We start from the raw sequence: 11,715 nt of genomic DNA on the forward strand, positions 1-11,715 counted from the left end.
ACTATATAGTTGGCACTGGGCATTCGGGCAGGTAGCATTCTCCTGGCATCCGCCAAACCCAGATTCGTCCGTCGAACCATCAGATGGTGAATTGTGACAAGTTTCCACTGAGTTCAATGGTGGCAAACTTTACACCACTCCAGCCGACACTTGGCATTGCTCATGGTGATCTTATGCTTGTGTGCAGCTGCTCGGCCATCTAAACTTATTTCATTTAGTTCCTGACAAACAGTTATTGTGCTGACGTTGCTGCCAGAGGCAGTTTGGAACTCAGTGACGAGTGTTGCAACCAAGGACAGATGATTTTTACATGCTACGCACTTCAGAACTCTGCGATCTCATTCTGTGAGCTTGTGTGGCCTACCATTTTTCGGCTGAGCCGTTATGCTGTTATTGTGAAGCAGAAACGTCTAGGAGCAACATGGCTGGTGTGCTCAATTTTTTTTACACCCGTCAGCAACAGGTGTGGCTGAAATAGCTGAACCCACTAATTTGAAGGGGTGGGCCTGCATTTGTTACAGCAATAGGTGTAAAGACTGAATGCATGTCTAATCAGCCCATCTCCATCTGGCTTTCCAGTCTTTCTCTCCATCCTCCATTCAAATTGTGACAAAGTGGAATGCTAATTTGCCTTAAGGTGCCAAAAAGTCCTATTATACTGAATTAGATCCTTCCTCGCTCAGCCAATGTATTGAAATATGTTAGATAGATAGATGTCCTAGCCAACTTTTTCAGGCAATTAATTCAATGTAGTATTAGCCTTATATGTAGCTAATTAATGATAGAAGCTTATTATGGATAAGCTAAAAGTTATTTATTCAGATCCATAACCATTCAATCTTCTTGAAGAGAAGGGAAAGCCTTCTACATCTAACTCTAGTTCATATTATTAAAAGGATGTCATTACAAGGATGAAGACAACAGAACTTATTTAACTTAACTGTTGAAAGTGAGTAACGAATGAAGCAACAAGAGAGAAAGAGGAAGGCTAATAACATTGGAGGAAATATTATGAAAGATATATTCGTCAGCCTACTAAATTATACAAATAGACCCTATTATATTTCAAAATTAAAATCCAGTTCGCTAGCCTATAACATTGTAGGCCGCATGGGTTGCACCAGAATTGCATGTTCTCTCCCTGCTTTATCATGTTTTAGCCTACTGGAGCTAGTTTCATTCATTTACCCAAGAGAGCATATAGCTAGCTAGACCTACGGGCTTTTATGGTTTCCCGTCGTGTGTAATGTGCAGTAGCCTATATCATATGTGTATTGGATAACGGGGCACAATGACTTGGGATGCAATGTCAGCACAACAATTGTTCGTTGCGTGCTTCATGAAATGGGTTTCCATGGCCTAGCAGCCGCACACAAGCCTAAGATCCTCATGTGCAGTGTCCACATACACTACAGGACCAAAAGTAACTAATTTCGGTGTATGTTTGTGTCAAACAAGCAAATCTAATCCTTTAAGGTATAATAAACTTTGCTTGTTATTTATATCTCTGTACTGTTTCCCTAATATTGGGCCTAGAACCTGTAACGTTTAGATGTTACAATTGTAATATAAAATTGTCTATTTTTGCTAAGGTGTTATCTGTTGCATTGATCAGAACTGTTGAACAGCAATAGATGGCCCGTCGCAAACCTGTGAATGAATGTATGTATCAATCACATTTTATTTTCGCGTCAAATCGCCAATTGGCAACCCATCCCTTACGGGATTAATTGAAACAAACAAACATTACAATAATTCACAACAGTCTGGTAGTTGTGAGATTGTTGGAAACTATCAATAGCAGACGGACGAGAGGGTGGTGTGGCAGGTGCCGCTTCTCCTCAACATGCTGTTATTTTATCTAAAGCCGGTGTACACCGACACCAGCTAAGTGACTCATGCAAAGATTTAAAGCGCAAGTATGCGTTTTATCTTCAGTACATTGCCAAGATTGTCAATGAAGTAGCTTCTCTACCGATAATCTCAGTGCGTCCTTGCTGGGATGAATCTACTGTCCGGGAATGCCACCACCCCAGACAAACACATTAGTTCACCGTTCCACAAGAGCGGACAGTACACACCATACCATAATGTTCTGCACAATGGCCAAGTCTACCTCGCTCCCTATTCGAATGAATCGCTTATGAGTAACAAGCACAAGCCCAACATATATTGGAAACTCACTACTCTCCGGGGATGTGCAACTCAACCCTGGGCCGAACACCACTAAGTAAGCGATACTCACCGGAGTTGAAAGCAGTGGATGGCCGCGTCCTCTAATCACCGCGGACGTGGGTGAGCGCTATGGTCCCATGATTTCTCTCGAGTCATCCGGGTCCAAGATTACATTTAGCACTCCAAACATATCCAAGTCGCTATACGCGATACCCACGCATGTTTTTACTTAGTTCCCCGCATCCAGTGCAAGCGGAAGGGATAGTTAATTGCACTACTGAACTGCCCCTAAATCAAAACGGCCTAAACACAGAAAATATAACTTTTTTCAATATGTCAATAACTCTCAAGTAATCTGGGACCCGCGAGCTAAACCCAAGAGACTACTAGGGGGGCACTTGAACATTCGCAGTGCCATCCCAAAAAGTGATACAATTCAACATCTTCTCACAGACTCCAACCTTCACTTCCTCTGCCTCTCAGAGACACGGCTCCATAAAAACTCTCCATCTGCTGCTTTGATTTTGCCTGGCTACAATGTCTTCAGGAGAGACAGGATTGAAGGAAGAGAAGGGGTCTGATGATTTACATTAAAGAACATATCCGATGTAAACAAATTGATTGGTCATGTGATGATGAACTAGAATGTATTGGCCTGAACTTTACACGGTCTCCCCAAATGTCTTTTACCCTTATCGGAATGTACAGGCCACCTTCCACCAAAAGTGTGCTTTTTGATCAGTTTAATAACATGCTTAGGGAATGTGATTTTGGGAAAGAGGTCATCTTAATGGGAGATTTTAACACTAATTATGAAGACAAGTCTTGTAAGAAAACCCTCAAACGGGGAGCACTAATACCTTTGACCTTATGTAACGGATGTGAAATGGCTAGCTAGTTAGTGGTGGTGCGCGCTAATAGCATTTCAATCTGTGATGTCACTCGCTTTGAGATATTGAAGTAGTGGTTCCCCTTGCTCTGCAAGGGCCGTGGCTTTTGTGGAGCGATGGGTAACGATGCTTCGTGGGTGACTGTTGATGTTGATGTGTGCAGAGGGTCCCTAGTTTGCGCCCTGGTAGGTGCGAGGGGACGGATTAAAGTTGTACTGTTACACTTACACAACTGGTTAAAGGGCCGACCAGGTTGACTTGTTGTTCTAAAACACAGATTGATTTGGTGTTCCGTAATAAACCAGTGTGAATAAATCATTCAATATGGTTACTGGGCTGTCTGATCATAATCTGACACATACAGCCAGAAAGCTTTCCAAGAACAGGTTTAACCTCTACTGTTAGAAAGCCTGATCAGCTCAGAATACCTAACAGTGAATTAAATTATTTTGGAAACGCAATTAAGGGAATTAACTGGAATGATCTCTTGTCCTACACAGATGTGGAAGCTGATAGTCAGGTTTTTCTATACACAATCCAGACTACAATAAATGCCTTCCTAAAGAAAATCAAATCCAAACCTGGCCGAAAGAGCACTCTTCCATGGCTAAATAGAGAAATCTGGATACTGATGAAAGAATGAGATCATGCTCTAAAAACAGCCCTACAATCCAAATTAGAACATGACAGATGTACGTTTACCATGCTGAGAAATAAGGTGATGAAAGACATCAGACAGGCCAAGGCAAACATTTATCAATATAATTGGTGAAGCAAAGGGAGAATCTAAATAAGTTACAGGGAAAGATCATAGTAACACTGCAAAAAGAGACAGTATAACACAGGATGCAGTCGATTCCTACTTTGCGGACTCTGTCAAGGTACTGACACAGAACCCCTCCACTGGTTTGTTGGGCTCAGTGCTAGTGAATGACACTCAACCTGTCTTCATCATAAGGGAGGTTTCTGAGTCAGAGGTGAACAAGGTGATTAGCTCACTAAAGAACTCTAAAGCCAAAGATGTGTTTGGGCTGGACTCTACCTTTCTTAAAAACTACAAAGAGTCACTCATTGGCCCAATTACTAAGGTCACCAACACATTTATTGGTCAGGGGGTGTTTCCAAGGGTCTGGAAGTCGGCCATAATAACGGCCATCTTTAAATCAGGTGACCCTGCTGACATGAGTAACTATAGGCCCATTAGTATACTACCTGTGGTGTCGAAGGTTACTGAAAAGTGTGTAGCAGAACAACTGATTGCCCACCTCAACAACAGCCCCTTCACATTACACTCCATGCAGTTTGACTTCAGAACAAAACACTCCACAGAAATGGCAAACTTTATTCTTCTGGAAAATGTGAAGTCCAAGATGGACAAAGGTGGAGTTGTTGGGGCTGTATTTCTAGACCTTAGGAAAACTTTTGATACTGTCAACCATGAGGTTCTCATCACCAAACTTTCCAAGTTCAACTTTTCCTCTGATGCCTTGAGATGGATGAAATCATACCTCAAAGGTAGAACCCAGTGTGTCAGAGTGATTTAATCACTCTCAGCTATGATGTGGGCGTGTCCCAAAGGTCAATACTGGGGCCTCTCCTGTTCAGCCTGTACATTAATGATCTGCCTTCTGTCTGTACTGGGTCTGAAGTTTAATTGTATGCAGATGATACAGTGATATATGTGCAAGCAAAGAGCAAACAACAGGCTGCACAAGAACTCACTACTGTAGTGGTCCAGGTTACAAAGTGGCTCAGAGACTCATGTTGGCATCTCAATGTGAAAAAAACAGTCTGCATGTTCTTCACAAAGAGGGCAACTGATGCCACTGAGCCAGATGTCTATGTGTCAGGGGAGAAGCTCCAGCTGGTATCCGATTTGCGTCTCTCACATGGGTAGGCAGACCATTCCATAAAAATTTATCTCTATAGGAGAAACCCCTGCCTCCAGCTGTTTGCTTAGAAATTCTAGGGACAATTAGGAGGCCTGCGTCTTGTGACCATAGCGTACGTGTAGGTATGTACGGCAGGACCAAATCAGAGAGATAGGTAGGAGCAAGCCCATGTAATGCTTTGTAGGTTAGCAGTAAAACCTTGAAATCAGCCCTTGCCTTGACAGGAAGCCAGTGTAGGGAGGCTAGCACTGGAGTAATATGAATAGTCAGGATTCTAGCAGCCATATTTAGCACTAACTGAAGTTTATTTAGTGCTTTATCCGGGTAGCTGGAAAGTAGCCTAGAAGTGACAAAAGCATGGATTAATTTTTCTGCATCATTTTCGGACAAAAAGTTTCTGATTTTTGCAATGTTACGTAGATGGAAAAAAGCTGTCCTTGAAACAGTAATGATATGTTCTTCAAAAGAGAGATCAGGGTCCAGAGTAACGCCGAGGTCCTTCACAGTTGTATTTGAGACGACTGTAAAACCATTAAGATTAATTGTCAGATTCAACAGAAGATCTCTTTGTTTCTTGGGACCTAGAACAAGCATCTCTGTTTTGTCCGAGTTTAAAAGTAGAAAGTTTGCAGCCATCCACTTCCTTATGTCTGAACACATGCTTCCAGCGAGGGCAGGGCAATTTTGGGGCTTCACCATGTTTCATTGAAATGTACAGCTGTGTGTCATCCGCATAGCAGTGAAAGTTAACATTATGTTTTCGAAATGACATCCCCAAGAGGTAAAATATATAGTGAAAACAATAGTGGTCCTAAAACGGAACCTTGAGGAACACCGACATTTACAGTTGATTTGTCAGAGGACAAACCATTCACAGAGACAAACTGATATCTTTGAAAAGATGTCAAATGTAATCACAGTGAGGATATTGTATGTAGATGTCATATAAAATTAATAGTTGCAAATAGCAGCAAACTCTTCCTCAAAGTCCTCCACTGGCCTCCCTTTTTATTTTTTTTATGTAACTAGGCAAGCTAGTTTACAATGACAGCCTACCCTGTCCTACGCTGGGCACCCTATGGGACACCCAATCACGCCCGGATGTGATACAGCCTCCCTTAAGTCTCTAAAGCTGATTTTAGAGCCTCGTAACATTTTGACGATTTCTATTGGTCGATAACTTGACACTAAACATGGTTGCCATTGAGAAATGTGAAGTAAAGGGAACATCAATAGTTTTAGTTTGAATTCTGACAGCTTGTACCCATAGAGGAATCTGAACATCACCTGTCCCAGTGTTGAGATAGGGCTGTTTCCTCTGACCTCACTGGAAACATAGAGGAAGTACTTCCTGTGATGTCAGTGAAGGTGACCCCAGTGACCACTGCTGGCTCTGCCGCTTCCCAGCCCCGCCTCCACACCACGCATCGTTCTACAGGATATGGAGGGGGAGACGAGGGACACGGGGGAGGAACACATGTGTAGGAGACCCGGCTGTTTCTCAATATGCATACTACCGTGCACCACACTCTCATACTCCGAGTGCATTCTCTTGAGTATGTTCTTGTATGGATGACTTACTATTAGTCACATCAAACAGTGCAGACAGAATAACAACAGTAGCTCCAATTGTTTTAGCAGTTTTCTAGTGACATTTATTTGGACACATCCATAACAATGAGCTAATGAGGCGCAGTTACCCTCGGCATAGAAATGTCCTCTCGTCGGGACACTGTTGTTCAGAGGAGCTAGCCAACAACACAGTTAACACAATCACTTCAAACTGAAGCTGGAAAGACTGCAAACTAGCTGCACTTTGTTTTGTTTTACCTTCTTTCAATTGACATTTCTTTGTATATTTCCATAAAAGATTATGCCAGCTGATTCATGATTTCGACTGGCTGAAAAACGCTGCGTGACTGTCTGTCTCGTCCCGACTCCTGACACGTTCATTACTATGGGACAGCAGGAGATTTAGCCAGTGGTAACTTGTGGGTTAGACCCACCCGTTGTATAAACTCACTGAAACTTCTTCCAGCCAGGACAATGTCAACAATAGACAAAACCAGATATACACAAAGCAAACATGACTGTCTGTCTCATCCCGACATGTTCATTACTATGGGACAGCAGGAGATCGAATTTAATTATTGAAACAATGTTGCAAATGTTGGAGACAGACAGCAAGGTTTATACAAATCTCCACTGTTGAAAACTAAATGTTAGACTAATAGAAATGTGAGATAATGTATAGATGCTTTTTATAGTGGAGATCAAGTTTATAAATTGCCTGGCTGGTCTGATGAAAAGGCATTTTAACATCATAGATTTAGCCAGTGGTACCTTGTGGAATAGACATCGGCTGGAATGTGGTTAAACCAATCAGCATTCAGGGTTAGCCCAACCCATTGTATAAACTCACTGAACCTTCTTCCAGCCAGGACAATGGCAACAATAGACAAAACAAGATAAACACAAAGCAAACATTCTACTTCATTATTATCAGCTAGATATGTGAATTGCAAAAATCTAACTATCCAGCTAGTGAAACAGGCAAAAATGACCTAAAACTAATGTTATGCCAGGAAGCTGTACATTTTCCGTGGCTAGCTAGCTAGCCAGTTAGCCCTATTGACCTATGGACTTACCCGTTCACTGAACCGTCTTCCAGCCAGGACAATGGTAATAAAGACAAAAGAAGACATACACAAAGCAACCATTTTACTTCATAACTATCAGCTAGCTATATGCAAATCGTAATAATGAAGCTAACCAGATAGTATAACAGGCTAAATGACCTAAAAACTAATAGTATGCAAGATTGATGTCAATTCTTTGTGGGTAGCTAACAGTAGTAGCTAGCGAGTTAGCCCAATTTACTCATTATGGGGTTGTGATCTATGGTACGTAGGCAGATAAACACGCCAAAATGAACACCGCATGTATTTATTAACGTACCAAGATAAAATATTGTAGTCAGACAACATATGAGATGTGAATAGGCAACATTTCATTCTGACGTCAGAGTGTATTTTCTCTCGCTTCAGCTCAAATGATGGCCACCATTGATTTCAATACATTCTGCATCGTATTTTTATGTGGTTGCGTCATATTTCTTTGCATACTCTCCATTGAAGCCTGCATCGATGCAAGCAAGTCATATCAATTATAATCCCAAGGCTTGATACACAAATTCCCTCCCTTTTGTGTGTGTCTGTACGTGCCAATGGTGTGCACTCATGTCTGTGCTCATGAATGCAGTATGTTTGGGTTATGAATGGGTTGTTAGGTTCAGAACCATTAGTAATACCTCAAATGGACGACTTGCAAAAGATCAAGCCAAGTTTATTCATCCCATTGGGTCATACAGCTGCAAAGACAAGATATGATTATACAAGCACATATATTTATAACCTCCTACTTGGCGAGGTCAACTCTTTACACATCTAGACAGCCAATACATCTCTGTTGCTATGCAGGAACTTAATTGGTTCCTCTCACTAGTGTAGTCATGGCCATGCCTGATGCTAGAACCTTCACGGGCTTGGAAGTGTATGTGTGTGAGATAGGACTGTAGTAGGAGAGTCGTTGGGGTGGGCCTCTCTGGCCCCCCACCCAGAGGTTTCTTCTCACTTCTTCTGTTGACTTGAACTCGGGCCAAATTCCTCGCTCCCCCCTAGTTCCGCAGCTGGCCTGCCTTATCAGAGACGGTTGCCCTTTGCCTCCCTCAGTAACTTTCCATACACATTCCTTATTCACGCTTCATTGACACAGAACATAAACCGTTATCATACGTAACGTAACCAGTACGTTCTTATATAGTGATAGGAATAAGTATATTTCCAGTTAGAACCCAATAGTTATGAAGTCCTTATGGTAGGACATTATTTTGAATTGTATGCCATAACAGTATCACAATTTAGTTACACAATATGAAACATTGAAGTGAAAAAATGCTAATATGAGTGGCATTGACTAATATAGGATAGCCTAGGTTATGTATAGTTGTTTGGAACAGAATATATAAAAGGCTATACTAAAAAGTAAATAGGATGAATAGAATGTAAAATCTATTCCCAATGCATAAACTCAGTTAATGATGGATACCCTAAGGAACTGAAGGATTATGCTACATGTGGTGTGTTTTTCCCGGTCTGTCAACAGTTCCTGCTACTACTAAAAGGGAAAGGGGAAAGGGTATGGCTGGATAGAGAAAGAATGCCCTCCAGTGTTCAACCTGAACAGTAGCAAGCCTATGGCCACTAGAATAATAGTCTCTCCTCAAATTCCATTCCACAGGACATGAAGAACCTGAATATTGTAACTAAATTAACATGAAAAGTAATTTAAACAGTGTCAATACATGACAAAACAAAGTTTGTATTAAAATTACAATGCTGTATTTTTTATTTCACTTGGGTGTACAGTCAACATTACAAGAGCAGCACGTTTTTTTTTACAATAAAATAATTACAATTGCAACAATAATAGAAATAACAATATCCATAAAATAGCCAAATTGAGTCATTTCACACTTGACAACATATTGTCTATATATTTTCTGTTTTAAAAGGAAATAGTTCATTTATTTATGGAATGATGTATGATTCCTGTTGAGTGACCGTCATCTCACTCACGTTCTCTTTGTGACAGGTATCAGTTTGAATGTGGTCAAATGCAGAGGAACATGGCATGGGTCTCAATTAGGGTTGCAAAGGGAGGGTATATTACTGGAGACCTTCAGTTTACTAGTAAACTACCCAATTTTTTTTATCTTTGAATGATTGTAAGATACTAAAATTATCACAAGACATCAGGTGGCCCTTTTGAGTCACTCAGATTATCACAGGTGTCTGTATTTATCTCTGGCCCTCTGTGTAGCCTTATCAAATGTAAAATATAAGCTGTAAAACATTGTCCTAAATATAAACAATAAATTTAGTGAATACCATTGATGTTTAATATGATGTGAAATATATTTACATGTATAAATATACACTACCGTTCAAAAGTTTGAGGTCACTTAGAAATGTCCTTGATTTTGAAAGAAAAGCAACTTTTTGTCCATTAAAATATCTAATTGATCAGAAATACAGTGTAGACATTGTTAATGTTGTAAATGACTATTGTAGCTGGAAATGGCTGATTTTTAATGGAATATCTACATAGGCGTACAGAGGCCCATAATCAGCAACCATCACTCCTGTGTTCCAATGGCACATTGTGTTAGCTAATCCAAGTTTATCGTTTTAAAAGGATAATTGATCATTAAAAAAACGTTTTGCAATTATGTTAGCACTACTGAAAACTGTTGTTGCGATTAAAGAAGCAATAAAACTGTCCTTCTTTAGCATCAGCATTTGTGGGTTCGATTACAGGCTCAAAATGGCCAGAAACAAAGACCTTTCTTCTGAAACCTGTCGGTCTATTCTTGTGCTGAGAAATGAAGGCTATTCCATGCGAGAAATTGCCAAGAAACTGAAGATCTCGTACAACGCTGTGTACTACTCCCTTCACAGAACAGCACAAACTGGCTCTAACGAGAATAGAAAGAGGAGTGGGAGGCCCCAGTGCACAACTGAACAAGAGGACAAGTACATTAGAATGTCTAGAAACAGACGCCTCACAAGTCATCAATTGGCAGTTTCATTAAATAGTACCTGCACAACCCCAGTCTCAATGTCAAAAGTGAAGAGGCAACTCTGGGAAGGTCAGTCAATACAGAAAATGTCAATAACTTTGAACGTTTCTTCAAGTGCAGTCGCAAAAACCATTAAGCGCGATGATGAAACTGGCTCTCATGAGGACCGCCATGGGAATGGAAGACCCAGAGTTACCTCTGCTGCATATGATAAGTTGCTTAGATTTACCAGCCTCAGAAATTGCAGCCCAAATAAATTATTCACAGAGTTCAAGTAACAGGCACATCTCACCATCAACTGCTCAGAGGAGAATCAGGCCTTCATGGTTGAATTGCTGCAAAGAAACCACTACTAAAGAACACCAATAAGAAGAAGAGACTTGCTTAGGCCAAGAAACACGATCAATGGATATTAGACCGGTGGAAATGTGTTCTTTGGTCTGGAGTCCAAATTTGAGATTTTTGGTTCCAACCGCCATGTCTTTGTGAGACGCGGTGTGGGTGAACGGATGATCTCCATTTGTGTATTTACCACCGTAATGCATGGAGAAGGAGGTGTTATGGTAGGGGGGTGCTTTGCTGGTGACACTGTCGTGATTTATTTAGAATTCAAGGCACACTTAACCAGCATGGCTACCACAGCATTCTGCAGCGATACACCATCCCATCTGCTTTGGGCTTAGTGGGATTATCATTTGTTTTTCAACAGGACAATGACCCACACACCACCAGGCTGTGTAAGAGCTATTTTACCAAGAAGGAGAGTGATGGAGTGCTGCATCAGATGACCTGGCCTCCACAATTCCCCGACCTCAACCAATTGAGATGCTTTGGGATGAGTCAGACCGCAGAGTGAAGGAAAAGCAGCCAACAAGTGCTCAGCATATGTGGGAACTCCTTCAAGACCGTTGGAAAGGCATTCCATGTGAAGCTGTTTGAGAGAATGCCAAGAGTGTGCAAAGCTGTCATCAAGGCAAATGGTGGCTATTTGAGAATCTCAAATATAATATATATTTTCATGCGTTTAACAATTTTTTGGTTACTACATGATTCCATATTTGTTATTTAATAGTTTTGATGTCTTCACAATTATTCTGCAATGTAGAAAATAGTAAAA

The sequence above is a fragment of the Oncorhynchus masou genome, chromosome 13 (assembly GCF_036934945.1).
Source record: "Oncorhynchus masou masou isolate Uvic2021 chromosome 13, UVic_Omas_1.1, whole genome shotgun sequence".
NCBI classification, from domain to species: domain Eukaryota; kingdom Metazoa; phylum Chordata; class Actinopteri; order Salmoniformes; family Salmonidae; genus Oncorhynchus; species Oncorhynchus masou.